The following is a 27,312-nucleotide window of genomic DNA, read 5'->3' on the forward strand; positions in this document are numbered from 1 at the left end:
CTGGAAAATGGTCTGTATTTTTCAATTTTTAAAAATTGGTTAAGATATTTATTGTCTAGTATATATTATACTAGACAGGTTTATATTATGTTCCATGTAAGCTTGAAAACAAGGTTTATTCTATGCTTGTTGGATGCAGAGTTACATAGTGGATGAATATATGTCCATTAGGTCAAGTTTGTTAATTATGTTGCTCAAATCATATATAGCCTTACTTACTCAAAATTATACATACTTCACTAGGAAAGTGAAAATTTATTCTTGTATAGTGACTCTATTTGTCCTTAATATTTTATTTGTTTTCAAGTCTATTTTATCTACCAGTAACATCTTTCAGTATCTTTTGCTAGGTTTGTGCTTGGCATAACTTTTTCTAAACTTTTACTTTCAACTTTTCTGTGTGTTTAGGTTTTGACTATGTTTCTTGTAAATTATAAGCTGGATTTTAAAAATCTAACCTGATAACCTGATAGTCTTTTAACTGGCAAGTTTGGTCAATGTTTACCTTGGATTTTTTTTTTTTTTTTTTTGAGACGGAATTTCACTCTTGTTGCCTAGGCTGGAGTGCAGTGGTGTGATTTCGGCTCACTGCAATCTTCACTTCCCAGGTTCAAGCGATTCTCCTGCCTCAGCCTCCCGAGTAGCTGGGATTACAGACATGTGCCACCACGCTTGGCTAATTTTGTATTTTTAGTAGAGATGGGGTTTCACCATGTTGGTCAGGCTGGTCTTGAACTCCCAACTTCAGGTGATCCACCTGCCTCAGCTTCCTAGAATTACAAGTGTAAGCCACCGTGCCCAGCCTGGATCTTTTTTTTAAAAATGAATAAAACATTGTAGATAAAACTGTAGTCTCCTGTGTTCCTCTTCTTCATCTAATCACCTTTTCCTTCTCCCAAAGGGTAGCCACTAACATTTGTTTGGTATCCATGATTTTTTACTTTTTAAAAATACTTTTATTAGATATTTATACATCCATAAAAATCAGATATGTTAAAACTATATATAAATGGTCATGCTTTACATAGCGTTCTGTAAGTTTATTACTTTATTAAGTAATGTTTTTGAAATTTATCCAAAACCTCCAGTGGTATTCCACTGAATGACTTTTCTGCAAGTAATTCATTCTTCATTGCTGGACATTATTTCCAGTTTTTCACTACAGCCTACAGTGCTGCTTTGAGCATTCTTGTGTGGAGAAATCCTGTAAGGTAGGAGGCTAACTACGGGTCCTGGGATATGAATATTACACATTCAGGATAGCACGAGTAATAGTATAGTAGCAGGTTAACAACCGAATCTCAGTGGTTCAGCTCATAAATGTTTATTTGTTGCTCACACAGAGTCCGTTGTGGATTGGAATGACGGGAGCAGCTGACCTGGGCAGTGGTTCGATGGTGTAGGCTCCTTTACTCTTCTGGCTCCACCATCTTCACATGAGCCCTCCTTATTGCTGCAGCAGGCAAAGAAGGTGTAGGGACAGCTCAGAGCCATTCTTCTGTGCTTTGCTTCAGAAATGCCTCACAGCCCCACCTAATTTTAAACCTTAATAGCCTTCTGTGTACCTAGGAAGGAGAGGAGAACCAGATACTGGTCAGCTCTAGTAACTTGTTCTACAAGTGTCTTCAACTCTACACGATACTACCTAGAATTTAGATTTTATAGTTTAACTATTTATTAGTCTGAATTACTCCCAAGCCAAGAATATAGTCAGCAGACCACCCAAGAAAAAAAAAACAAAAAAAACAAACTTTGGTAGATTCTCTTTTAGATTCAGATGAGATGTTGAGCAGTTAATTATATTTAGTTTGACTAGATAACTTTTGCTTTTGAGGTTCCTTTCAACTTTGAGTTTCTATGTCTTATAGATTTTTTTTTCTGTATTCAATACGTGTTAATGGTTCCCAAACTTGGCTGATACCAAGATCACTCAGAAAGCCTTAAAAAGTACAGAAGAGCCGGGCGCGGTGGCTCATGCCTGTGATTCCAGCACTTTGGGAGGCTGAGGCAGATAGATCACCTGCGGTCTGGAACTCGAGACCAGCCTGACCAATATGCAGAAACCCCATCTCTACTAATAATACAAAATTAGCTGGGTGTGGTGATGCATGCCTGTAATCCCAGCTACTCGGGAGGCGGAGACAGGAGAATTGCTTTAACCTGGGAGGCAGAGGTTGCGGTGAGCCAAGATCACGCCATTGTACTCCAGCCTAGGCAACAAGAGCGAAACTCCGTCAAAAAAAAAAAAAAAAAAAAAAACCAGTACAGATGACCAAGTTACTTCCATTCTAGGTCAACTTAATCATAATTCTGGAGGTGGCCTAAGAATCCACCTTTTGAAAAAGTTCCCTAATATATCTGATCAGTTTACAGAACCACTGTATTAGGAGGACATAAAGAGTTTTAGCTATATGAAAGCAAACTAAAAATACAACACCAAGTATTAAGAAATGTGCAGAGTGCAATGCAGAGTACAAATACAAACATATGAGTAGCATTTCTTTTTTTGGAGACAGAGTCTTGCTCTGTTGCCCAGGCTGGAGTGCACTGGTGTGATCTCAGCTCACTGCAACCTCCTCCTCCCAGGCTCATGCAATTCTCATGCCTCAGCCTCCTGAGTAGCTGGGACTACAGGTGCATGCCACCATGCCTGGCTAACTTTTCATATTTTTTGTAGAGATGTGGTTTCGCCATGTTGACCAGGCTGGTCTCGAACCCCTGACCTCAAGCAATCCGCCTGCCTTGGCTACCCAAAGTGCTGAGATTACAGGCTTGAGCCACTGTGCCCAGCCATGAATAGCAATTCTTAACGCTTGCTAAGATTCTTAATTATTCATTAATTCAGCAAATACTTATTGAAGATTTTCTACTACTCTGCAAGGTCCTAACAGTGTTCACATAGTACTTTGTGCGTTTGCAAACAGGTTTGAGTGACAGTGAAGAAGCCAGTTTTATGTAGTTGCAGTAGGCTAACCAGAATTTAGTTCATGAGATCCTTTTGATTGAAGGTTAATGCTGTTGATAGACTTTTCTGATAGGCTCACCAATATTTCATTTTGTGTGTAGTGAGCAAAATAATAAATTAGTACAAATCAAAGTCTGACTCTTTAGAAAATGTGTGGACTCCAGACCTGGTGCCGTGGCTCACGCCTGTAATCCCAGCACTTTGGGAGGCCAAGTTGGGTGGATCACCTGAGGTCAGGAGTTCAAGACCGACTTGACCAATATGGTGAAACCCTGTCTCTATTAAAAATACAAAAATTAGCTGAGTGTTGTGGTAATCCCAGCTACTTGGGAGGCTGAGGCAGAAGAAATGCTTGAACCTGGGAGGTGGAGGGTGGAGGTTGCAGCGAGCTGAGATTGCACCACTGCACTCCAGCCTGGGTGACAGAGCAAGACTCCGTCTCAAAAAAAAAAAAAAAAGACCTCAGTTTGCCTTTCTGTAAAATGGTGATAATAAAACCTGTCTTAATTGTCTCAGGATTTTTTTTTAAAGATAATATATGGAAAAGTGCTTTTAAGTGGTTAGAAGGCTATAAACTTTTAAAGTCTTTTCCTTCAAATAAAGTTAATCATGTCACAAAAATGTAAACTCCACAAAGGCTGGACTTTATCTTGTTCTCCACCGAATTCCCAGTACGTAAAATACTGCTTGGTGCATGGTAGGCACCTAAAATATATTGAGTGAATGAATTATACCCAGCACAATTTATATACACAGGCGTCCAACGCCTCCCCGCCATTTATGTTTTCGTGTTCAGTTTTGGTTTTGGTTTTCTTTCAGAAAGTGATACAAGTCATGTACCTACAGTTTCCTAAAGCCGCCACTAGATGTCAGGCATATTTCCTTGTGTTCCTTTCTGGGGGGGTGGTGAGAATATTGAGTAAACAAGGTTTTTCAAATAAATCTCAAGACGTGTATTCAAAACAAAGCCAATTCACGTATCAACACTCTAGCAACTTCTCTTGCTTCCAAGTCTCTGAGAGAAATGAGTTGCTCCTTTTGGCAAAAACACATTTACACCACGTCTAGCTCTGGATGCCTCTAACAGGCTTCCTGTGATCCGAATTCAAGCAATTTGCTCTTGCTAATTTTCTTAACCACAGAGTTCTTAAGCCTAATCTCTTTAATTAGTGGTTAGTCACCATTGCATTTCGGTTTGTGTAGATTTATTTCTGAGGGGAAGCAAAACTTACATGTGTTGGCTTAGTATATCTATTCCCTTGAATTCCGGTGAGAAAGAGCCCAGCGTCTTCCACAGCACACACCTGGGATTCATCTTAACAGGGGTGGGCAAACTATAGCCTGCAGGCTAAGGCCAGCCTGCCCCTCGTTTTTATGTGCCCCATGATCTAACAAGACTTATATTTTTAAATGTTTGAAGAGAAATAAAATATTTTATAAAGTGAAACTTACATGAAAATAATGTCAGTGTCCATAAGTAAAGTTTTATTGGGACCGACCTCAGTAGCTCACCCAGCACTTTGGGAGGCCAAGATGAGTGGATCACTTGAGATCAGGAGTTCAAGACCACCATGGCCAACATAGTGAAACCCGGTCTTTACTAAAAAATAGGAAAATTAGGCAGGTACAGTTGCATGCGCCTATAATCCCAGCTACTCAGAAGGCTGAGGCACGAGGATTGCTTGAGCCTGGGAGGTGGAGGTTGCAGTGAGCTGAGATTGTGCCATTCCAGCCTGCATGACAGAGCAAGACTCTGTCTTAAAAAAAATAAAAATAAAAAATTACTGGGACACAGCCATACTCACTCATTTTTATGTTGTTTATGGGTGCTTTCGAGCTACAGTGGCAGAATTGAGTCATTAATGACTGAGACCACATGGCCCTTAGAGTCTAAATTATTTACTATCTGGCCCTGAAAAAGTTTGCCAACCCCTGCTGTCAAAGAAGGGTGTCTAAAAACTTCTAATTTAGGGCACTTTGTGCTTCTTTAGACTGTTTTTTCTGAATGATCATCATCTTTGGTTTGATAGCCCAAGTTGTTTTTTCACCCAGCGGTGAAGATAACATCTTTTGCTGAAGGACTCAGATAAAATTTGTTACCTAGAAACCAGACTGCCTCTTACTGACAGAAGTCTTTTATTTGTTTCTTGCATCCTTTGCATACATAAATATATAGCATGTTTGAACAGCTAAGCCAACCAATTTTCTCCATACGTTGCATCAAAACAGAATTAACCTAATTAAAAAATACTGTTATACTGTTAAATTATACTGTAATTATAAAACTGTAATTACAGTAATACTTTAATGTGGCTCTAATTGTTCTATTTTAACTGCTCTTCTGTTTAATACTGACTTAGACTCTGCATATACATTACTTTGATTTGAACTTAAAAAATCTGTTCTCTGTTGTTTTTTTCCTATACCTCATAGATCTAATTTTTGAACTTCGGACAACTATGCTTTAAGCATCGATGCTATCAGTGCTTATGAACTTTTTGGTAAAACACAAATATGCTTGTTTTCTACTTATTCATAACAACTTTAAATATATCAGCAGAATTCACCAGACCAGGAGTAATATGAGACCATTTGTTAACCCTATGAAAGAACAAGTCTAACTTCTTGTTTATGTTGTTTAATTATTAAAGCACATTTTTGTGACACGTCTTTTAAAATGATGGATGAGTCTGGAGTTAAAAATGGCTTTTGTGACAAGGGCACTTATGGTGAATTGCCTTGCTGTTTACAGCTGTTTTTAATTGTTTTGTTTGTTTGTTTGTTTGTTTGAGACAGAGTCTCAGAGTCTCGCTCTGTCACCCAGGCTGGAGTACAGTGGCTCAATCTCGGCTCACTGCAGCTTCCACCTCCTGGATTCAAACAGTTCTCCTGCCTCAGCCACCCAAGTAGCTGGGTCACACACCACACCTGGCTAATTTTTGTATTTTTAGTAGAGACGAGGTTTCACCATGTTGGCCAGGCTGATCTGAAACTCCTGACCCCGTGATCTACCCGCCTTGGCCTCCCAAAGTGCTGGGATTACAGGCGAGAGCCACTGCACCCAGCCTACAGCTTTGATAAGCCAATTTTTTTTTTTTTTTCTGAAGAGAGTTATTAATTGGATTTATTGTATTCTCAAATTATCGGATGTTATAGAGTTCATAATATTGATAAGTTAGTCTAGGTTGAAACACTGTCTTCCACAGTGTTTATTGAATGTGTATTGTGAGTTGGGCTCTCTTCTTTTGATGGGAGACGAGAGTCATTTGAGGAAACTGACAAGATGATACTTTTTTCTTAGACCTCTAGGTGAATCTGATGTTCCAATTGCTTGAAAGGAGTATCAGATTCATTCTAAGTATCTTGATCTCCTGAGGCTGAACCTATTTGGAAGATTGTAATCTTGAAGCATTTCTAACAGGTAAATATGCAGGTTGAGCATCTCAAATCTGAAAATTCAAAATCTGAAATGCTCCAAAATCCGAACTTTTTGAATGCTGACAGGAAAAGCTCATTGGTGCATCTCACATTGTGGATTTTTGGAATTCGCATGGTCAACCAGGGTAAATAGAATGCAAATATTCCAAAATCTAAAATATGAAACACTCTGATCCCAAGCATTTTGGATAAGGGATTCTCAACTTGTACTTTGATTCCTAGATCATAGCTCATCTGATACTGTCTTGGCATTTTGCTGTAATGATTTTTTGGGTTGTTTGTTTTTTAGAGATAGGGTCAGCACCATAAGACAGGGTGAGAAAACAAAAGTAAAAAAAAAAAGATAGAAATAGGGTCTTGATATGTCACTGAGGCTAAAGTGCAGTGATGTGATCATAGCTCATGGTAACCTCAAAACTCCTGGGCTCAAGAGATCCTCCTGTCTCAGCCTGCCAAGTAGCTAGGACTATAGGCACATGTCACCACGCCTGGCTGATTTTTATATTTTTTCGAAGTGATGGGGTCTTCCTATGTTGCCCACTCTAGTGTTGAGTTCCTGGCCTCAAGAAGTCCTCCTACCTCAGCCTCCCATAGATTATAGACGTGAGCCACTGTGCCTGGCCTGCTGTAATGATTTTGAAAAAATTACCCTTGGTGACATAATTTGCTTACCAATGGGCCATTAGGCACCTAAAACTTGGGGTCTATTCAGTTTGTCTTTTTGGGAAAATAAGAGTTGCTTTTTATTCTCCTGTATATATAGCCTAGCATGTGAAAGCCGTCAGGTCACAGCTCATCTGATACTCGTTCTGTCTTGCATTTTGCTGGGATGTATTTGAAAACCTAGAGGCTGAGGAATACAGGGTTTTCTTAGAGCCTTGAGCTTCACTGTGTCCTGGTATGAATGTTATCTGTTTTGCTTCCTCTCAGGATGAAAGTCCCAGAATCATTCCTCTGAGCTTAAGGTAGCTTGCTCGCCCTGGAAGCATACCTCTCCAAAAAGGAAAGGAAGAGCAAAAAGAGGGCCATGCGTCATCTAAGACAGTCCTAGAAATAGGATAACGTTTTTGCCTGAACCTCAGTATGTGTGTGTGTGCATGTGTGTGTGTGCATGTGTGTGTGTGTACGTGAATGTGAGTGTGTGTGTTGGGGTGGGGGAGAGAGGAACTTGCACTCACAAACTCACACATGTGCATGTATATGTGTGGTACCTGTGTGTGTGTGAGAGAGGGGGGGCTGCTCATTTGAACAGTAAATGCAATGAGTATGGTGCAGTGAGGAGAAACAGCATTATGTAATACAACAAAACTCAGAACTGTCAAGCTTTAGTCCAAGCAGGATGATTATTTACAAGTGGCTGTGACTTTGTTCTGCTGAGTTTCACTCTGTTCTTGAGATTTTCTCACCCTGTTTGCCATTATCCTACCATAAAGCTCTCTGCTTTTGGCCGGGCGCGGTGGCTCAAGCCTGTAATCCCAGCACTTTGGGAGGCCGAGGCGGGTGGATCACGAGGTCAGGAGATCGAGACTATCCTGGCTAACATGGTGAAACCCCGTCTGTACTAAAAATACAAAAATCTAGCCGGGCGTGGTGGCGGGCGCCTGTAGTCTCAGCTACTTGGGAGGCTGAGGCGGGAGAATGGCGTGAACCCGGGAGGCGGAGCTTGCAGTGAGCCGAGATCACGCCACTGCACTCCAGCCTGGGAGACACAGCGAGACTCCGTCTCAAAAAAAAAAAAAAGCTCTCTGCTTTTAAACTCAGAATCTCACGAAACCTCACAAATCATCATCCTTGGTATTCTTTTTTTTTTTTTTTTATTGTGGTAAAAAAAACACCATAATATAAAATTAACTATCTTAATTTTTTTAAGTGTATGGTTTTTAAGTGTACAGTTCAGTAATGGCAAGTATAATCATATTGTTGTTAAACAGATCTTCAGAACTTTTTCTATATCCATTAAATAGCAATGCCCTTTCCCGTCCACCCCCTGTAACCACCATTCTACTTTATGTTTCTACTAATCTGACTGCTTTACCTACCTCATGTAAGTGGAATCATACAGTATTTGTCTTTTTGTGACTGGCTTGTTTCACTTAATATAATGCCCTCAAGGTTCTATGTTGAGGTATCTATGTTGCAACGTGTGATAGGATTTCCTTCCTTTCTAAGGCTGAATAATATTCCATTGTATGTAGATACCATATTTTGCTCATCCATTCATCCACCACTGGTAAGATGTGGTACCTACATACAGTGGAATATTACTGGGCTGCTTTCACCTCTGGGCAATTATGAATAGTGCTGTTATGAACATAGATCTCTTGGAGACCCTGCTTTCAGTTCTTTTGTATGTCTTCCTGGTAGTGGGATTGCTGGATCATATGTTCTATTTTTAATTGTTTGAGAATTTGAGGAACCCTCGTACTGTTTTTTATAGAGCTTGCATTATTTTATAATCTCACTAGTAGTGCAACAGAGTTCTGACTTTGCACATCCTTGCCGACACTTGTTATTTTATGATGATTTGTTTTTATAGCAGTATTCATAATGGGTATGAAGTAATATCTCATTGTGATTTTGATTTGTCTTTTTTTTTTTTGAGGTCTAATTTATGTTCTGTAAAATTCACCCATTGTGACAGTTAAATTATTTTCAGTTAATTTATATAATTTTGCAACCATTGCCACCATCCAGTTTAAGAATATTTCCATCATCCAAAAAATTCCCTCCTATCCATTTGTAGTCAATCCCAGCTCCCACTTCTAGCCCTAAGGCAATCACCAAACTACTTCCTGCTTTTTCTAGAAATTACATATAAACAGAATCGTACAATATGTAGTCTTTTGTTTCTGACTTCTTTCATTTAGCATAGTATTTTTGGGGTTTATCCATTTGTTTCAAGAATAAATAGGTCATTCTTTTTAATGTTGGAAACGCCCTTTGTATGAATAGATAACATTTTGTTATCCATTCACCAGTTAATGGACATTTGGTTCATTTTTAGTTTTTGACTCTTACGAATAACGCTGCTATGAACATTCATGTCTTTCGGTAGACATATGTTTTCATTTGTCTTTAGTACATATCTAGGAGTAAAACTGCTGAGTCATGCAGTGTAAGCATATGTTTAACTTTTTTTTTTTTTGATACAGAGTTTCACTGTTGTTGCCCAGGCTGGAGTGCAATGGCGCGGTCTTTGGCTCATTGCAACTTCTGTCTCCTGAGTTCAAATGATTCTCCTTCCTTAGCCTCCCCAGTAGCTGGGATTACAGGTGCCCACCACCACGCCCAGCTAATTTTTGTATTTTTAGTACAGACGGGGTTTCACCATGTTGGCCAGGCTGGTCTCGATCTCCTAACCTTGTGATCCGTCCGCCTTGGCCTCCCAAAGTGCTGGGATTACAGGCATGAGTCACCATGCCCCGCCAAGGGTAGGCTGAATATTTTAAGAAATCGCCAGCCGGGCGCGGTGGCTCACACCTGTTATCCCAGCACTTTGGGAGTCTGGGGTGGGAGAATTGCTTGAGGCCAGGAGTTCGAGACCAGCATGGGCAACATGGCAAAACCCCGCATCTACGTAAAAAAGACAAAAAAATTAGCTGGGTGGGGTGATGTGTGCCTGTGGTCCCAGCTGCTCGGGTGGCTGAGGTAAGAGGATCACTTGAGCCTGGGAGGTTGAGGCTGCAGTGAGCCAGGATTATACCACTGCACTCCAGCCTGGATGACAGAGTGAAACCCTGTCTCAAAAACGAAAGAAAGAAAGTGACAGGACTATGTTACAGTCCCATCAGTAATACTTAAGAGTTCCAGTCTTTCCACATTCTCATCAGCACTTTGGTATATTGTCATTCTTTGGACTATAGCCATCCCAGTTAGTGAGTGGTAGGATCTTATTATAGTTTTAATTCGTATTTCCCTAATGACTAATGATATTGAGTACCTTTTCATGTACACATGAACCATGCACCTATCTTCTTTGGTACAATTGTCTATTTAGATATTTTGCCCACTTAAAAATATTTACATAAACTTTTTATTTTAGAATAGTTTTAGATTTACAGAAAAGTTTCATAAATTGGGCAGAGTTTCTGTACACGCTGCACTCAGTTTCCCCTGTTGTTAACATCTTAGAAATGAAACAGCCGGGCGCGGTGGCTCACACCTGTAATCCCAGCACTTTGGGAGGCCGAGGCAGGTGGATCAGCTGAGGTCAGGAGTTCGAGACCAGCCTGGCCAACATAGTGAAACCCCATCTCTACTAAAAATACAAAAAATTAGCTGGGTGTGGTGGTGGGCACCTGTAATCCCAGCTATTCAGGAGGCTGAGGCAAGAGAATCGCTTGAACCTGGGAGGTGGAGGTTGCAGTGATCCAAGATCGCACCATTGCACTCCAGTCTGGGCAACAAGAGTGAAACTCTGTCTCAAAAAAAAAAAAAGAAAGAAAGAAATGAAACAGTCTTGATTTTATTATTTACTAAACTCCATACTTTATTAGAATTTCATTAGTTTTTTCCCTAACATTCTTTTTCTGTTCCAGAGTCCTATCTAGAATATCAGATTACATTTATTCATGATGTCTCCTTGGGCACCTCTGGGCTGTGACAGTTTCTTTTGCCCATTTTATAATTGGGTTGTCTTCTTCATATTGAGTTTTAAGAGTTCTTTATATATTCTGGACACAATTCTATATCAGATATGTGACTTGCAAATAATTTGTCTCAGTGTATGTCTGTCTTCTCATTTTCCCAATGATCTTTTGAGGAGCAGAGGCTTTTAATTTTTAGGAAATCCAGTTTATAAGTTTTTTCTTTTATGGATTGTGTTTTCAGTGTCATATCTAAGAAATCTTTGCCCAGTTGAAGGTCACAAAGGTTTTTCTCCTAAAAGTTTTATAATTTTAACCCTACATTCATGTGAATTTTGAGTGAATGTTTATGTCTGGTTTGAGATAAGGGTCTAAGTTCCTCTTTAAATATGTGCAGACGGGCACGGTGGCTCATGCCTGTAATCCCAACACTTTGGGAGACCGAGGTGGGCGGATCACTTGAGGTTGGGAGTTTGAGACCAGCCTGGCCAACATGGTGAAACCCTGTGTCTACTAAAAATACAAAAACTAGCCGGGCATGGTTGATCCACCTGCCTCGGCCTCCGAAAGTGCTGGGATTACAGCCGGGTACTTGTAATCCCGCTACTCGGGAGGCTTAGGCAGGAGAATGGCTTGGGAGGTTGCAGTGAGCCAAGATCGCACCACTGCACTCCAGCCTGGGCAAGAAGAGCAAGACTCAGTCTTAAATAAATAAATAAATAAATAAATAAATAAATGCGTAGATATCCACTTGTCCAAGCACCAGTTGTTGAAAAGACCATTCCTTGCGCCGTTGAATTGTCTTGCCATCTTTGTCAAAATCAACCGACTGTACATAAGAATTTATTTCTCAATTCTGTCCCATTGACCTATGTGTATATCTGTCCTTATAGCTATACCGTATGATCTTGGTTACTATAACTTAATAGTAAGTTTTGAAATTGAGTAGTGTAAGTTCTCTTCTTTTTTCAAAATTGTTTTGGGTATTTTAATCTTTCGCATTTCCACACACATTTTAGTCTATATCTGTCAATTTTAACAAAAGATTTTGACAAGGATTCTATTAAATCTATTGATCACTTCTCCTCTTCTTCCTTCTCACACTCTACCCTTCTTCTTCCTTGTTTTTTGTCAGTGTATTTGTTCTGCTTTTTTTTTTCTTGCCTTCTGTGTTTGCACTGAGTCCTATATAGGGCACAGTCGTCTTCTATGTGTAACAAATCCTTAGCAGGAGCCACAACTGTGGATATACTCCCTTTGATTCAACCCACTTTTATATCCTGCTTAATGATAATGTCAATGAAAAATCCTTTTAAGATTTTTCAGCCAGGTGCGGTGACTCACGCCTGTAATCCCAGCACTTTGAGAGGCCAAGGCGGGTGGATCAGTTGAGGTCAGGAGTTGGAGAACAGCCTGGCCAACACGGTGAAACCTCATCTCTACTAAAAATACAAAAATTAGCCAGGCGTGGAGGTTGGGCCTGTAATCCCAGCTACTCAGGAGGCTGAGGCACAAGAATCGCTTGAATTCGGGAGGTGGAGGTTTCAGTGAGCTGAGAGCCACTGCACCCCAGCATGGGTGACAGAGCGAGACTGTCCCCACCAAAAAAAAAAAAAAAAGATTTTTTCAAATATGTTTCTTTTTATGTGAACTTATAATACAAATAATTTGTTTCTAAAAGAGTGTTAGATGTATGCAAAGAAAATTCAGAGATGAAAATTCAGATCTAGTAAATTCGTTTAGCACTACAATATATTTGTCCTATGACATATATAGGATATGTCTTTTTTTTTGGCTCTTATCCCTTCAGTGACTAGACTTTGCCAAAGTCTATACAGTGGTCTGCAAAGCCCCATAAAATCTGGTTCCTGGCAACCTCTCTAATTTTATTTCTTGCCACTTTCCCATTGCCCTATCCTCCTTTGTTATTCTGGTTTTGTTCCTTGTGAATACCAAGAATACCAAGTATGCGTCCACCTCAGGGCCTTAGCAACTACTGGTTCATTTGCCTGATATGCCCCTCATCCTCATATTCACATGGCTTATTTGTTTACGTTATTCAGATCTCTCCTTAAATGTTAGCTTCTCAGATAATCTTTCTGTAACTCTTTTATCTTAAATAGCACCATCAGTCACTGTTTCTTCTTGCTTCAGTTTCTTCATGGCACTTGCCATTATATGACATTTTAAAAATTCGTTTTCGTATTTGTTTATAATCTCTACCCTATTAGACTGTAAGTTCTTTGAAAATAAGAACTTTTTTTTTCCCACCAAACTCATTTTACTGCCAGAGACAAGGACTTTATTTTGCTTCCTGTGGTATCTCCACATCGGGCGTGGATCTGGCAAATAGTAGATCTTAAATAAATACTTACAGAATACGTAAATGGATGTGTATCTATATGTGTTCATGATTTACTAATAGTAGTGATATTCATGAGGCATTCAGGTTATTAAATGATATCAGTGTGTCATAATGAGGCAGGCATTATTTCATGTGGGGTTCTGTTTTGTTTTGTTTTGTTTTTTCTTTGAGACGCGTCTCGCTGTGTCACCCAGGCTGGATGAAGTGCAGTGGTGTGATCTTGGGTTACTGCAACCTCCACTTCCTGGGTTCAAGCAATTCTCCTGCCTCAGCCTTCCAAGTAACTGAGACTACAGACACCCACTGCCACGCCCAGCTAATTTTTTTGTATTTTTAGTAGAGACGGGATTTCACCATGTTGGCCAGCTAGTTTCTAACTGCTGACTTCAAGTGATCCGCCTGCCTCGGCCTCCCAAAGTGCTAGGATTACAGGTGTGAGCCACCACGCCCGACCTATTTCCTGTGTTTTTACAGTGCTAGAGCAATAATTCAAAAATTGAAGTTGAAAGCAATGGTTCTCCAGTTCATTATAATTGTTTTAAAAATCCTTAAAAAGTAATCATTCATAGTATTGGAGAAATTTGCTTTCCTTTGACATTTATTTCTTCTCTATCTGAACCTAAGTTATACCTGTAATATAATTTCATGCAGACATTGAGCCTCAGGATTATATTTCATTTGAATGGAATTTCTTAATAGGATTTGTATACTGACTGCAATTTAGAATAATTTGAATATTTCTTGGCACCTTTGCAAGTCTTCATATTGCCCGCTTTTGACTGTTGCCTGAGTTTAGAACCTGCTGTGTTAGCCCTCGTTCATTCTTCTCAAAACTCTAATCTGTCTACTTATTTCTAACAAATTAATCTTCTTGAGTCACTGCCTTTGTCATATTACTACCCTATTTAAAAATCTACAAAACCTCACTGCCTATAGAATCAAGGAGGCACTCCTCGTGCTGGAATTCAAGGCCTGTGTAATCGGGACCCACCTTACTTTTGGAATCTTATCTTCTACTACTAATTTATGGAGGACAAAGCCTCTGCTTTGCCAGACCTGCCGCATTCCTACCCTTTAAAACTTTATAGCTCTTTCCACTGAGCTAGCTCATGATGTCCCAGCCCGGCTACCTGCTTTCCTGAATGTCCTGCTTGTCTCTTTCAGACTTACAGGTTTTCTATATCCTTGAGTCCAGTTTAAATCCTACTATGTCCATGCAACCTTCCTTCAACCCTCCAAGTAGCTAACTCATATGGATCTCTTCTTTCCATTCCTAAATTCCTTGAGCTCTTGTTGTTTTATCAGTCATTTGGGCACCCAATAAAATGCTGTCTCGTTTTTTAAGGGTTTCTTGCGTATGTATTAAACCTGGACTTCTTGAAGGCTGTAAGCACTTTCTTTGCACCATCAACTTCTTAAGAGCTGGGATTGTACATCTTTAGTGCCTGGCAGATTCCATGTGTTTGCGGGACTGAACTTTATACTGGTTTGTGTTTCTAGAGGATGGAGCACAATTGTAAATTCTAGTTGAATTAGGTTACATTCAGCAACTTTCTTGTAGTCTCTTTGTTCAAGGTCACATTATAGGACCTTGCTTGTTGATTTGGTATGCTTTTGCTGGTCCTACTGATGCTTTGGAAGGCCACCAAAGAGAAGTTACTCATACTGTAAAAATCTGTATTTTTTTATGAGTTTTTGGAGAGAAGTTTGTCTTTGACCTTCCTGGAGGTCAAGATAAGGTTGGAATAAGGCATCTCCTTTGGTGTAAAGTGGCCCTTTTCTTTTGTCTCACGTTTCCCCCTTTGGATCATGTTAATGGAATAATCCTAAGGGTAAAACTGGATACATTGGCTCCAAGCATGAATTTAAAGAAATGTTCAGTTAAATTGTATTGAATAATCTACATCCTTGGTTTTTCACTTTTTTAAATAAAATTGTTTTGGGATTTAAGGGACTTCTTTTTTCCCTTTAGTTAGTTATTCTAAGCTGTGACCACCTCATGTTTAATTCTATATAAATCCAGCTGTTATTTTTCACTCATTGCCTGTGTCCAATTTATCACAAGGAAAACATTCTTGTGAGGAGCTTCTCCATAGAGTTTTTTTAGATGAATTTTTAATATCTTCATTTTGAGAAATTGATTAAACTGCCACTGATGTTATCTGGGTGAGCTGAGCCCTTTTGAAAGCTTGAAAATCTAAAACTGATACTGTATGGAAGTATCAGTTCCATATGGAAGCATTAAAAAAGTAATCTGACTGGGCGCAGTGGCTCATGCCTCTAATCCCAGCACTTTGGGAGGCTGAGGCAGGTGGATCGCCTGAGGTCAGGAGTTCAAGACCAACCTGACCAATATGATGAAATGCCATCTCTACTAAAAATAGAAAAATTAGCCGGGCATGGTGGCATGTGCCCGTAATCCAGCTACTTGGGAGGCTGAGACAGGAGAATCGTTTTAACCCAGGAGGTGGAGGTTGCAGTGAGTCAAGATCATGCCATTACACTCCAGCCTGGCCAACAAGAGTGAAACTCCATCTCAAAAAAAAAAAAAAACAAAACAAAAGGTAACCTTAAATTTGAACCAACATGAACTTAGGGTATGATACTGATTTATATTGACATAATCTATGCATTTCTCACATAAATGAAGTGAATAAATACAAATAAGTGGTATGATGCTGTACAAAAGAATACCTTTTAAGAAAATCATTCATGTTTCCGTATAGATTTAGGACATTAATATGTGTTGTTCATCTGGTTGTGCGAGCACTCTAATTTATAAGCTGATCATCTCACATTCCCTCTCACATTTACCAAGCTGTCAGGTAGGAAACATAAACATTTATTCCTGACCCTTTGAGAAAATCAGCAGTTGGAGCATGCTATAATTTATAATTACAAAGAACAAAGGCCTAAAAGAGAAATTCCTAACCACAGGCCCACTTTCACATGGGTTTGAAACCAGAATTTATACCATATTTTTAGCCTCCAAATCCCAACTCAGAAATTTAATTAAATTTAAAGCTTCTCTTTTTGGGTGGTGCTCCCAGAAACCTGTCAGAAGCTAACATAAATCCTCTTTGTAGAAAGGCACTTAAGCTGGGCACAGTGGCTCACGTCTGTCATCCCAGCACTTTGGGAGGCCGAGGTGGGCGGATCACTTGAGGTCAGGAGTTCGAGATTAGCCTGGCCAACATGGTGAAACCCTGTCTTTACTAAAAATACAAAAATTAGCCGGGTGTGGTGGCAGACGCCTGTAATCCCAGCTACTTGGGAGGCTGAGGCAGAAGAGTCACTTGAATCTGGGAGGCGGAGGTTGCAGTGAGCCAAGATCACACCACTGTACTCCATCCTGAGCGATAGAGCGAGACTCCATCTCAAAAAAAAAAAAAAAGGAAGAAAGGCACTTAAAAACCTTAGCCTTGAGTAATCTCCACAGACAAGTTCCAAGGAACTTGAACTCACATAAGAAAAAAATAAGCTGGCGTGAGTAAGAATTAATAGGAACAATACATTAAAGTCCTACAAAGAGTGTGAATTATCACATACAGAATATAAAATAAATGTTTTTTTAAAAAGCAGGAGTATGTTAAGAGTATAAAGTATGAAGAAACAAAAGAATATAAAAATTACCAGAAAATCTGAAAAGGAATCAAATAAAACTTCTAGGAATTTAAAAAAAAATTAGAAACCTCAGTAGGATAAGGTAAATATCAGATTAGATTTACAGATTATAAATCTTAAGATAATTGGAATTCCAGAAGGACAAAATAAAAAAAATTCGAGGTGATGCCAAAAGATAATGAATGGAAATTGTCCCAAGTTTATAGCAGTGGTCAACAAATCTTAATTAAGAATCTAGGCCAGGCACGGTGCCTCACGCCTGTAATCCCAGCACTTTGGGAGGTCAGGGTGGGCAGATCACTTGAGGTCAGGCATTTGAGACCAGCCTGGCCAACATGGTGAAACCCCATCTCTGCTAAAATACAAAAATTAGCCGGGCGTGGTGATGCGCGCCTGTAGTCCCCAGCTACTCGGGAGACTGAGGCACGTAAATCACTTGAACCCAAGAGATGGAGGTTGCATTGAGCCGAGGTCGCGCCACTTTACTCCATCCTAGACAACAGAGCAACATTCTGTCTCAAAAAAAAAAAAAGAAAAGAAAATTCACACCCACACACATCACAGTGAAGCAGGAGGACCCAGAGACAAAGAAAAGATGTTAAAAACAAATACAAGATTATTGTAAAGAATTGACAGTTTTACAGAGAGTTGACTTCTGAAGAGCAACATTAGAAACCAGAGGACAGTGGAATATGACCTTCAAAGAACTGAGAGGAAAATAATTATAATCCTAAAATTGTATATCCAGTGAGAAAATACCTGTCAAGAAAGGCGAAGACAAAACATTTGTAGATGAATAAAAATGGAGAGCTTACGACTAAAGGAACCTCGCTAAAGGAATTTATAAAGGGTGTGTTTCAAAGAGAAGGAAAATGATCTTGGGCATTTGACAAAATTCAACCCTCAATTCACATTTTTAAAAACTCTCAAATTTAGGAATAGAGGGTACCTTCTCAATCTGAAAAGGCACGTCTATGAAAAACCTGCCTAGCTACCATCATACGTAATGTTAAAAGACTGAACATTTTACGTTAATATTGGGAACAAGGCAAGAATGTCACTCTTAGTGCATCTATTCAGCATTTTACTAGTGATCCTAGCTAGTGCATTAAGACAAGAAAAAGAAATTAAAGGCATTCAGATTGAAAAGGAAATATTAAAATTTTCTTTATTCATAGATGACATGATTGTGTACACAGAAAATGCTAAGGAAGCTACAAAACAAAATACTGGAATTAACAAATGAAGTTAGCAGTATTGCAGGACATAGGTCACTTTAAAAAAATCAGTGGCATTTCTATATATTAGCAGCAATTAGAAAACAAACTTTCAAAAAGCAATACCATTTATAATAGCATTAAGAAACATAACATAGGAATAAATATATTGAAATATGTACAAGATGTGTAAACTAAATACTACAAAGCATTGCTGAAAGAAATTTTAGGGCTGGGCACGGTGGCTCACGCCTGTAATCCCAGCACTTTGGGAGGCCGAGGTGAGTGGATCACCTGAGGTTGGGAGTTTGAGACCAGCCTGACCAACATGGAGAAACCCCATCTCTACTAAAAATGCAAAATTAGCCCAGCGTGGTGATGCACGCCTGTAATCCCAGTTACTCTAGAGGCTGAGGCAGGAGAATCGCTTGAACCCAGGAGGCAGAGGTTGTGGTGAGCCGAGATCACGCCATTGCACTCCAGTGTGGGCAACAAGAGTGAAACTCCATCTCAAAAAAAAAAAAGAAAGAAATTTTAAAAGCCCTAAATAAATGAAGAGATATACTGTATTTATAAATTGGAAGGCCAGTGGTATATCTAGCATATTTGACATTCAGAATGGATCATATTTAACAGCCCTTTCCTCTATATGTCAAAATTATTGTTAGTAATTATCGTGAAATGAAATAAATAATTACTGATTGCTGCTTTTGTCTTTATTATTTCCTTCATTATCTTCAGATTTTCTCTGTTTATCATTCAATTATTCAGCAAATATTTATTGGGCGCTTAATATGTTCTAGGCCTCACTTAAATAAAAACAGACAAAACAATCTTTGCACTCATGGAGCTTGTTTTTTAGTGGTGGGAAACAGGCAAAAATCATAATAAATAAATAAATTATATATTAGAAGGTAACAAGTGCTACATAGAACAGCAAAACAGGGAAAGAGGGATGGGCAGTATTGGAGGTCTAGTGGGTTGTCATTTTTAATAATTGCTTTAGGCCTGAATGAAAAGTGACATTTGAACATCGGCTTGGAGGAGATGATGGAGTTACCCTTTTGGGTATCTGGAGGAAGAGCATTCCTTGCCAAAGGAACAGGCTGGGCAGAGGCCCTGCAGCCAAAGCATACCTGGCATGTTTAAGGAACATAAAAAAGATGGTAGAGGGGGAGTTAAATTAGCAAGAGGGAGATGAAATCAAAGATACTATGAGGGCTAGATGGTAGAGGGTCTTATATGCTATTGTAAGAACTAAGTGACATGAGGATGTGTTTGGATTGCTTTGACTGATCTGACTTCCATTTTAAAAGGATGTTCCTTCTGGCCGCTGTAGAGAATAGACTAAAGGAGAGTCAGGATGAAAGGAAGGAGTCAGCTTTTGAAAAAGGTGAGAGGAGGACTTGAGTGGACAAGGTAGATAACAGTAGAGGTAATGAGAGGTGATCAGATACACGAATATTGAATGTACTTAGGGCAACAGTATTTGCCGACTTTAAAGTGGAGAATAAGAAGGAGAGGTCAGTTTGGCCTGCACAGCTGGAAGGATGGCGATGAGGATTACTATAGGTAGAACAAGCTTGGGTAGGGTGAGCGCTCCATTTTGGACGTGTTGAGTCCTTTTTGACAGCCAAGTGGAGGTGTCAGATAGCAAGTTTATATGTCTGGGGTGGGGGTATGTAACTTGACCATGTAAACCTTTAGGATTCTGAATACATCAATCCACATGTCTTATTGATGTGGGTACATTAGAGTAAGTTACAAATGAAAAAGTACTAAAGTACTGCTGGATCCAAAAGTTTACCATCTTCAAAATGAAAAACATCATAGACCCCTTCTAACACATCAAATGTACTTTCAGGGGTATGTGTGGTTTGGAAATACAAATTTGGGAATTGTCAACTTACGGATAATATTTAGACAAGAGAAAACATATAAGGATCAAACCATGTTACTAATTTCTTATTTCTTAAGATGGTTATTCAGTTAATTCATTATTTAAAATTCTTTTTTTCTAATATGCATGGATCCAATTGTAAAGTTAAGGCAATTTTTAAAATTTCCAAACACATGAGACGTTTTTGTATTCTTTGATTCTTTGTGATAATTATTGAATTTTGGTGAGAGATGGTATTCTGTATGATAATGATTCTTTGGTAGAGTTGAGATTTCTTTTAGGGCCTAGCATCTGAACAATTTTCAAAAAAATTGTGCTTAAAAAATTCCTCAAATTGTTGGGTGCACGTTTCCCCATATTCTCATTATATCAAGCTTATTATGTGTGCAGAAAACATCAAATTTAATTTTTAATAATTATTGATACATAATATTTGTACATTTTTATGGAATACATGTGATAATTTGCTACGTGCATAGAATGTGCAATGATCAAGTCAGGATATTTCCTCATGTTCTCACTTACAACTGGGAGCTGAATGAAGAGAACACATGGACACATAGAGGGAAACAACACACACTAGTGTCTATTGGAGAGTGGAGGGTGGGAGAAAGAGAGGATCAGGAAAAATAACTAATGAATACTAAGCTTAATACCTGGGTGATGAAATCATCTGTACCACAAACCTCCATGACACACGTTTACCTGTATAACAAACCTGCGCATCCTACACGTGTACTCATGAACTTAAAATGAAAATTAAAAAAGAAAAAAAACTCGGTATTTAGGGTATCCATCACCTTGAATATTTATCACTGCTGCGTGTTGGAAACATTTCAGGTTCTCCTATTTTGAAATATACAATGCATTATTGTTAACTATAGTCACCCTACTCTGCTGTTGAACTTTGGAACTTGTTCCTTCTATCTAACTGTGTGTTTGTACCCATTAACCAACCTCTCTTCATCCTTCCCCACCCCCACACACCCTTCTCAGCCTCTGGGTGACCATCGTTCTACTCTCTACCTCTATGGGATCAACACTTTTAGCTCCCACCTATGACTGAGAACATGTGATATTTGTCTGTGTCTGCCTTATTTCAGTTAACATATAATCTTCAGTTCCGTCCATGTTGCTGCAAATGCCAGGATTTCATTCTTTTTACCACCAAGTAGTATACCACATTGTCTTTCCATTGAGGACATACAGAGAAATTGTTTCCAAATAATTGATACAGAAGTAAAGATAATGTCCTGTGGAGAACTGTGTGCTGACTCAGAACCTTTGACTCAGAACCTTTAGCGATGATGAAGACATTGACGTCAAAGATGCATTTAAAGACTTTGTATGAAATTGAGTCATGAAACTGAAATAAAGCTGTATTTCTAAATTTTTGTGCTTTTAAATTTTATCAGTAGCTGTAGGAGGAAAGAGAGAAATAGGATTTAGTAGGAGAAGTACAAATGACAGCACGCTTTTGATATTTTTTTTTTAATGGAGCAAGCAAACCCCAAATATAAGTTGATCTTTCCCAAGAAAGGATCTCTAAAAACTAACTTGACCATGTAAACCTTTAGAATTCTAAATAAATCAAGACATATATCTTGTTGATGTGGGTACAGATGAGAAAGTACTAAAATGCTGCTGGATGCAAAAAGTTTGCCATCTTCAAAATGAGAAATACCCTAGACTCATCATCAAAATACCCTAGAACATCATCAAGTTCACTTTCAGCTCTGTCTACAGTGGCATTCTTCAGCTTCCTGTGAATGCATCCATTTATCATTGTCCCCAACCTTTGTATGGACATGGGAGAGAAATCGTGACACAGGAGGCCTCGAATGGATAGGTTGGAAGAGTGTCATTGTCAGCTGTACTTCCGCCTGGGGTACTCCAACCAACAGTGCAGACAGGCGTGGTGTGGAGTGAGCTCATAGCAGTGATGTGAATGCCAGTTTAGACAGTTACTTAGAGAGGCTCCATGATCTATCAGTCAATCCTTATATAGTATTTAGGCTGAGAAACTTTTTCAAAGCCAACCATTTCAGATACCAATTATGAATTTCTTTGTCACTGGAAAGAGTAATGGGCAATTTATGAATATCTCTGAACCTTTGGACCTGAAGCAAACTAACCCACTTTGAAAGTTGGAATTGGAAAGTATGTGTCCTCCAAATTTGTTCTTCTTTTGGAAGATGCTGTTTTGGGTGATGTCTCTTGCTTGTCCATGTGCATTTAGAGTTAGCTCATCAAGTTTTGCAAAAAGGTATTTTGTGATTTTGATAGGAATTGTACTGAATCAATAGATCTGTTTGGGGAATATTGCTATCTTAGCAATATAAAATCTATGAACATATGAAATCTTTCCATTTACTTAGGTATTCTTTAATTTCTTTCAATGATGTTTTATAGTTTTCAGTATACAAGCCTCACACTTTGGTTAAATTTCCTCCCTCCCTCCCTCCCTTTTGAAATGGAGTCTGGCTCTGTCACCCAGGCTGGAGTGCAGTGGTGCGATCTTGGCTCAGTGCAAACTCTGCCTGCACGGTTCAAGCAATTCTTGTGCCTTAGTCTCCCAAGTAGCTAGGATTAGAGGCATGTGCCACTACGCCCAACTAATTTTTGTGTTTTTAGTAGAGACAGGGTTTCACCATGTTGGCCAACTGGTCTCAAATTCCCGACCTCAGGTGATCCGCCCACTTTGGCCTCCCAGAGTGCTGGGATTACGGGGCGGGAGCCACTGTGCCCAGCCAGGCTAAATTTATTTCTACATATTTTTTATTCTATTGTAAATAAAACTCTTCTTTTTTTTTTTTTTTTTTTTTTTTGGTTTTTGGTTTCTTTTTTTGAGACGGAGTCTCGCTCTGTTGCCCAGGCTGGAATGCAGTGGCACAATCTCAGCTCACTGCAAGCTCTGCTTCCAGGGTTCAAGCCATTCTCCTGCCTCAGCCTCCCGAGTAGCTGGGATTACAGGTACCCGCTACCACGCCTGGCCAATTTTTTGTATTTTTTTTAGTAGAGACGGGGTTTCACTGTGTTAGCCAGGATGGTCTCAATCTCCTGACCTCGTGATCCGCCCACCTCGGCCTCCCAGAGTGCTGGGATTACAGGCATGAGCCATTGTGCCCGGCCTCTTTTCTTAATTTCATTTTCAGATCACTGTTAATATATAGAAATAGAATTGAATTTTGTAATATTGATCTTGTGTCCTGCAGCTTTGCTGAACTTGTCTATTAGCTCTAATAGTTTTGCTTGGTTGGTTGGTTTGTTTAGAGACAGGGTCTTGCTCTGTCACTTTGGCTGGAGTACAGTGACACCATCATAGCTCACTGCAGCATTGAACTCCTGGGCTCAAGTGGTCCTCTCATCCCAGCCTCCTGAGTAGTAGGACCACAGGCAAGCACCACCACACCTGGCTAATTTTAAAAATTTGTTTTTGTAGAGAGAGACTCTCTCTATGTTGTCCAGTCTGGTCTCAAACTCTGGCTTCAAGTGATCCTCCTATCTCAACCTACCAAAGTGCTGGGATTATAGGCGTTAGCCACTGCACCTGACTCTAATAGCTTCCTTTGTGTGGACTCTAGGGTTTTCTATGTATGAGATCATGTCATTGGCAAATAGAGATAATTTGACTTCTTGACTTCTTCCTTCACAGCCTCACAGTCTGGCCTTTTTTTTTTTTTTGGAGATAGGGTCTCGCTCTGTCACTCTGGCTAGAATGCAGAGACACAATCATGGCTCACTGCAGCCTTGCCCTCCCGGGCTCGGGTGTTCCTCCCACCTCAGCCTCCCAAGTAGCTGAGACCATAGGCTTACACCACCACGCCCTGCTGATTTTTATACTTTTTTAGAGATGGGGTTTCGCCATGTTGCCCAAGCTGGTCTTGAAATCCTGGGCTCAAGTGATCCTCGCGATATTCCTGCCTCAGCCTACCAAATATTGGGATTACAGGAGTGAGCCACTGTGGCAAGCCCCAGTCTGGACATCTTTTATTTCTTTTTCTTTGTCTAATGGTTGTGATGCACCCACTTAGTCTTAAATGATAGTTTTACTGGGTTGAGAGTCCAGCCAAAGTTGTTTTCTCTTCATTACTTGAAGGTATCACTCCTCTGTTATAATCAGTTTTGCTGATGGCAATCTGATTCTCCTTCCTTTTTGTTGAATGTCTCATTTTGTTAGTAACTTTTAGGATTTCTTTGTTTTTGTTTTTGTTTTGTTGTTGTTGTTACTTTGTTTTGAGACAGCGACAGTCACGGCTCACCACAGCCTCCACCTCCCTGGGCTCAAGCAATCCTCCTACCTCAGCCCCACAAATAGCTAAGACCACGGGTGTGCACCACCGTGCCCAGCTAATGTCTTATTTTTGTAGAGACAGCATCTCACTATGTTATCCAGGCTGGTCTTGAACTCCTGAGCTCAAGTGATCCTCCCACCTTGGTCTCTCACAGTGCTGGAATTACATGCATGAGCCTCTGCATTTGGCCAGGATTTTTTTTAATACTTTAATAATCTGAAGTTTTACTATAACATATCTGTGTATAAGCTTTTTGAATTTCTATTTAATTTAATTTAATACTCAGGATTCTTAGTTTCTGAAGACTCATGTCTTCCATCTGAAAAATTTTCAGCCATTGTCTGTTTAGATACTGTCGCCTCTCTTTCATTCTCTTTAGTTTGTCTGAACCCTAAAATATACACTTTAAAACTTTTGGATTGCTGGACACGGTCGCGCATGCCTGTAATCCCAGCACTTTGGAAGGCCAAGGCTGATCTCTTGAGGTAAGGAGTTCAGGAGCAGCCTGGCCAACATGGTGAAACTTCATCTCTACTAAAAATACAAAAATTAGCTGGGCATGGTGGCTCACACCTGTAATCCCAGCTACTCAGGAGGCTAAGGCAGGAGAATCACTTAAGCCTGGGAGGTGGAGATTGCGGTGAGCCGAGATCTCTCTACTGCACCCTAGCCTGGGTGACAGAGCAAGTCTCCATTTCAAACAAACAAATAAAAAATTAGCTGGGCATGGTGGCATGTGTCTGTAGCCCCAGCTAGTTGGAAGGCTGAGAGGCAGGAGGATCCCTTGAGCTGAGGAGTTGGAGGTTGCATTAGCAGCTATGATCCCGCCACTGCACTCCAGCCTAGGTGACAGAGTGAGACCCTGTTTCACAAGAGAAAAAAAAAAAAAAACTTCTATATCTAGCTTTTACACTTAACTTTTTTTTTTTGTTCATCAGTCTTTAGCTGTATTCAGTTTTCTTTTGTCTCAATAACTATGGTTTTCATTTTTAAAGTCTCTAATTGGTTATTTTTCAGAACATTTGATGGATGCTGTTTTATCCTTTAGGGGCCTGAGAATCTTAAATATTTGAAGCTTTTTGGATGCTCTGTTTTCTCTGCTTTTGGGGCGGGGGAGGCCCATGGGGGTCAGAACCCAGGTTCTTCCAGCCTCCTCAAAAGTGGCCTGCAGTCCTTCTGTGTGTAGCTCATGGCCGCTGAGAAGCAGCCCTTGCTCACCACTATGGTTCTTCATTTTCTTCCTTAGAGGATACTACTTTTTCATTTTGTTTAGGCATAAAGACAGTTTCCTTTTTTGTTTTGGTCGTAGCTATGCATGCATTAATTTATGTTTGTATCTTTAAGTCATTTTTTTTGGCACAGAAGGGTGAGCTCTCTGCATGTGCTCACTCTACTGACTTGAAGTCTCTGGACTGCTTTAGCAGCTGATTTACGGTTCACTGGCAAAGCACTGTCTCCTAAGGTCACTGTGTGGTCTTTTCAGCAGAGACTTAGATACACATTTTAATGAAATGGTATGTGGTTTTTCTTTCCCTTGGCAAATTCTCTAATGTCTTGGGGCATTTTAAATTTCTTTTAGGTTCTTTTGGTCCAGAAATGAGATGCTAAGAATGATTGAACAGCGTAATTGGCCTGATGTGTTTAGTACGCACAAGGAGCGCTGCTGCTTCGGTTGGGTGTATGCCTGTTTAGGCCTCATTACTACTCCCACTCACAGATTTTTGCTATCCCAAATGGCCTATCCACCAGCCTTCTTTGAATTCCTTGTCTGGATATCTTTTCCGTTTAAGATTCATGTCAGGCGAGCCACCCCCACCAATTGACACTCTTGGGTTTCAGCCAATAAGTTGCTTGAGGTAGATTGGAATGGTAAGTAGATGGCCTGGCACAGTGGCTCACTCCTGTAATCCCAGTACTTTGGGAGGCTGAGGCAAGAGGATTGCTTGAGGCCAGAAGTTCAAGACTAGCCCTGGCCACAGATTGAGATCCCATTTCTACAAAAATACAAAAATTAAAAAATGTACTGGGTATGGTGGTGCACCTGTAATCCAAGTTACTTGGGAGGCTGAGGCAAGAGGATCCCTTGAGCTCAGGAGTTTGAGGTTGTAGTGAGCTGTAATCATGCCAGCATACTCCAGCCTGGGTGAAAGAGCAAGACCCTGTCTCAAAACAAAACCAGAAAAAGAGAATGGTAAGTAGAAGTATAAAAGCTCAGCTATAAGAGAGTCATTCATCATTGAAGTAATATTTGTTGAGCAACCGCTGTGTTCCGGTCGTGGTTTTCAGTACACATGGTGAATACAATGAAGACAGAGATGAAACAAGTACTAGGGTCCCTGCTCTCACAACGCTTACAAGCTCATAAGTGAGACCAATCAACAAATAAAAACTAATTACATATAATAGCAAAGTATGATAAGTATTATTAAAAAAGAAGAGGATACTATGAGAGAATATAGCAGGGACTTCTAATTTAAATTTTGTAGTCAGGAAAGGGGTGTTCAAACTTTTTAAAAAAGCAGTAGGACATTTTATTCCTATGAAATGTTATGTGGAATAGGAGTGGAGCTACTCTTACTGGAACAAGATTGGGGCCTGACACCCCTCGTCTGTTCCCCTTCAGTGACCCACCATGGTCACTGAAGCACCCTGTGGCATCCTCAGATCCCCAGAGCACAGAATGTGAAAATCAGTGCTCAAGGACCAGCCCCTGTCATTTCACAGACCAGTTAGCTGAGACACACAGGGCTTCATTGTCCAAAGTCATGCAGGTCACATAATCCACTTAGTACCAGAGTTGGAGCCAGAACCCAGTTTCCCCAAACTTTCTCCCACTCTCCACTGTCCCCCTTTCCTTCCTGATAGGGTTTTTTCTGTTTTGTTTTGTTTGTTTGTTTTGCAATGGCACGATCTCAGCTCACT

The 27,312-nt window shown here is 39.9% G+C and overlaps 1 protein-coding gene and 1 long non-coding RNA gene across 51 annotated transcripts in view; both read left to right on the forward strand.

Moving 5' to 3' along the window:
- The window catches only part of DTNB (dystrobrevin beta), a 302,368-nt gene that overhangs the window by 150,664 nt on the left and 124,392 nt on the right, over nt 1–27,312 (forward strand). The window lies entirely within an intron of this gene.
- Nucleotides 22,893–26,182, forward strand: LOC144333886 (uncharacterized). Its single transcript, XR_013403018.1, has 2 exons — nt 22,893–23,020; nt 24,997–26,182. It is a non-coding gene; the product is annotated as an uncharacterized LOC144333886 (long non-coding RNA).

The sequence above is a fragment of the Macaca mulatta genome, chromosome 13 (genome assembly GCF_049350105.2).
Source record: "Macaca mulatta isolate MMU2019108-1 chromosome 13, T2T-MMU8v2.0, whole genome shotgun sequence".
NCBI classification, from domain to species: domain Eukaryota; kingdom Metazoa; phylum Chordata; class Mammalia; order Primates; family Cercopithecidae; genus Macaca; species Macaca mulatta.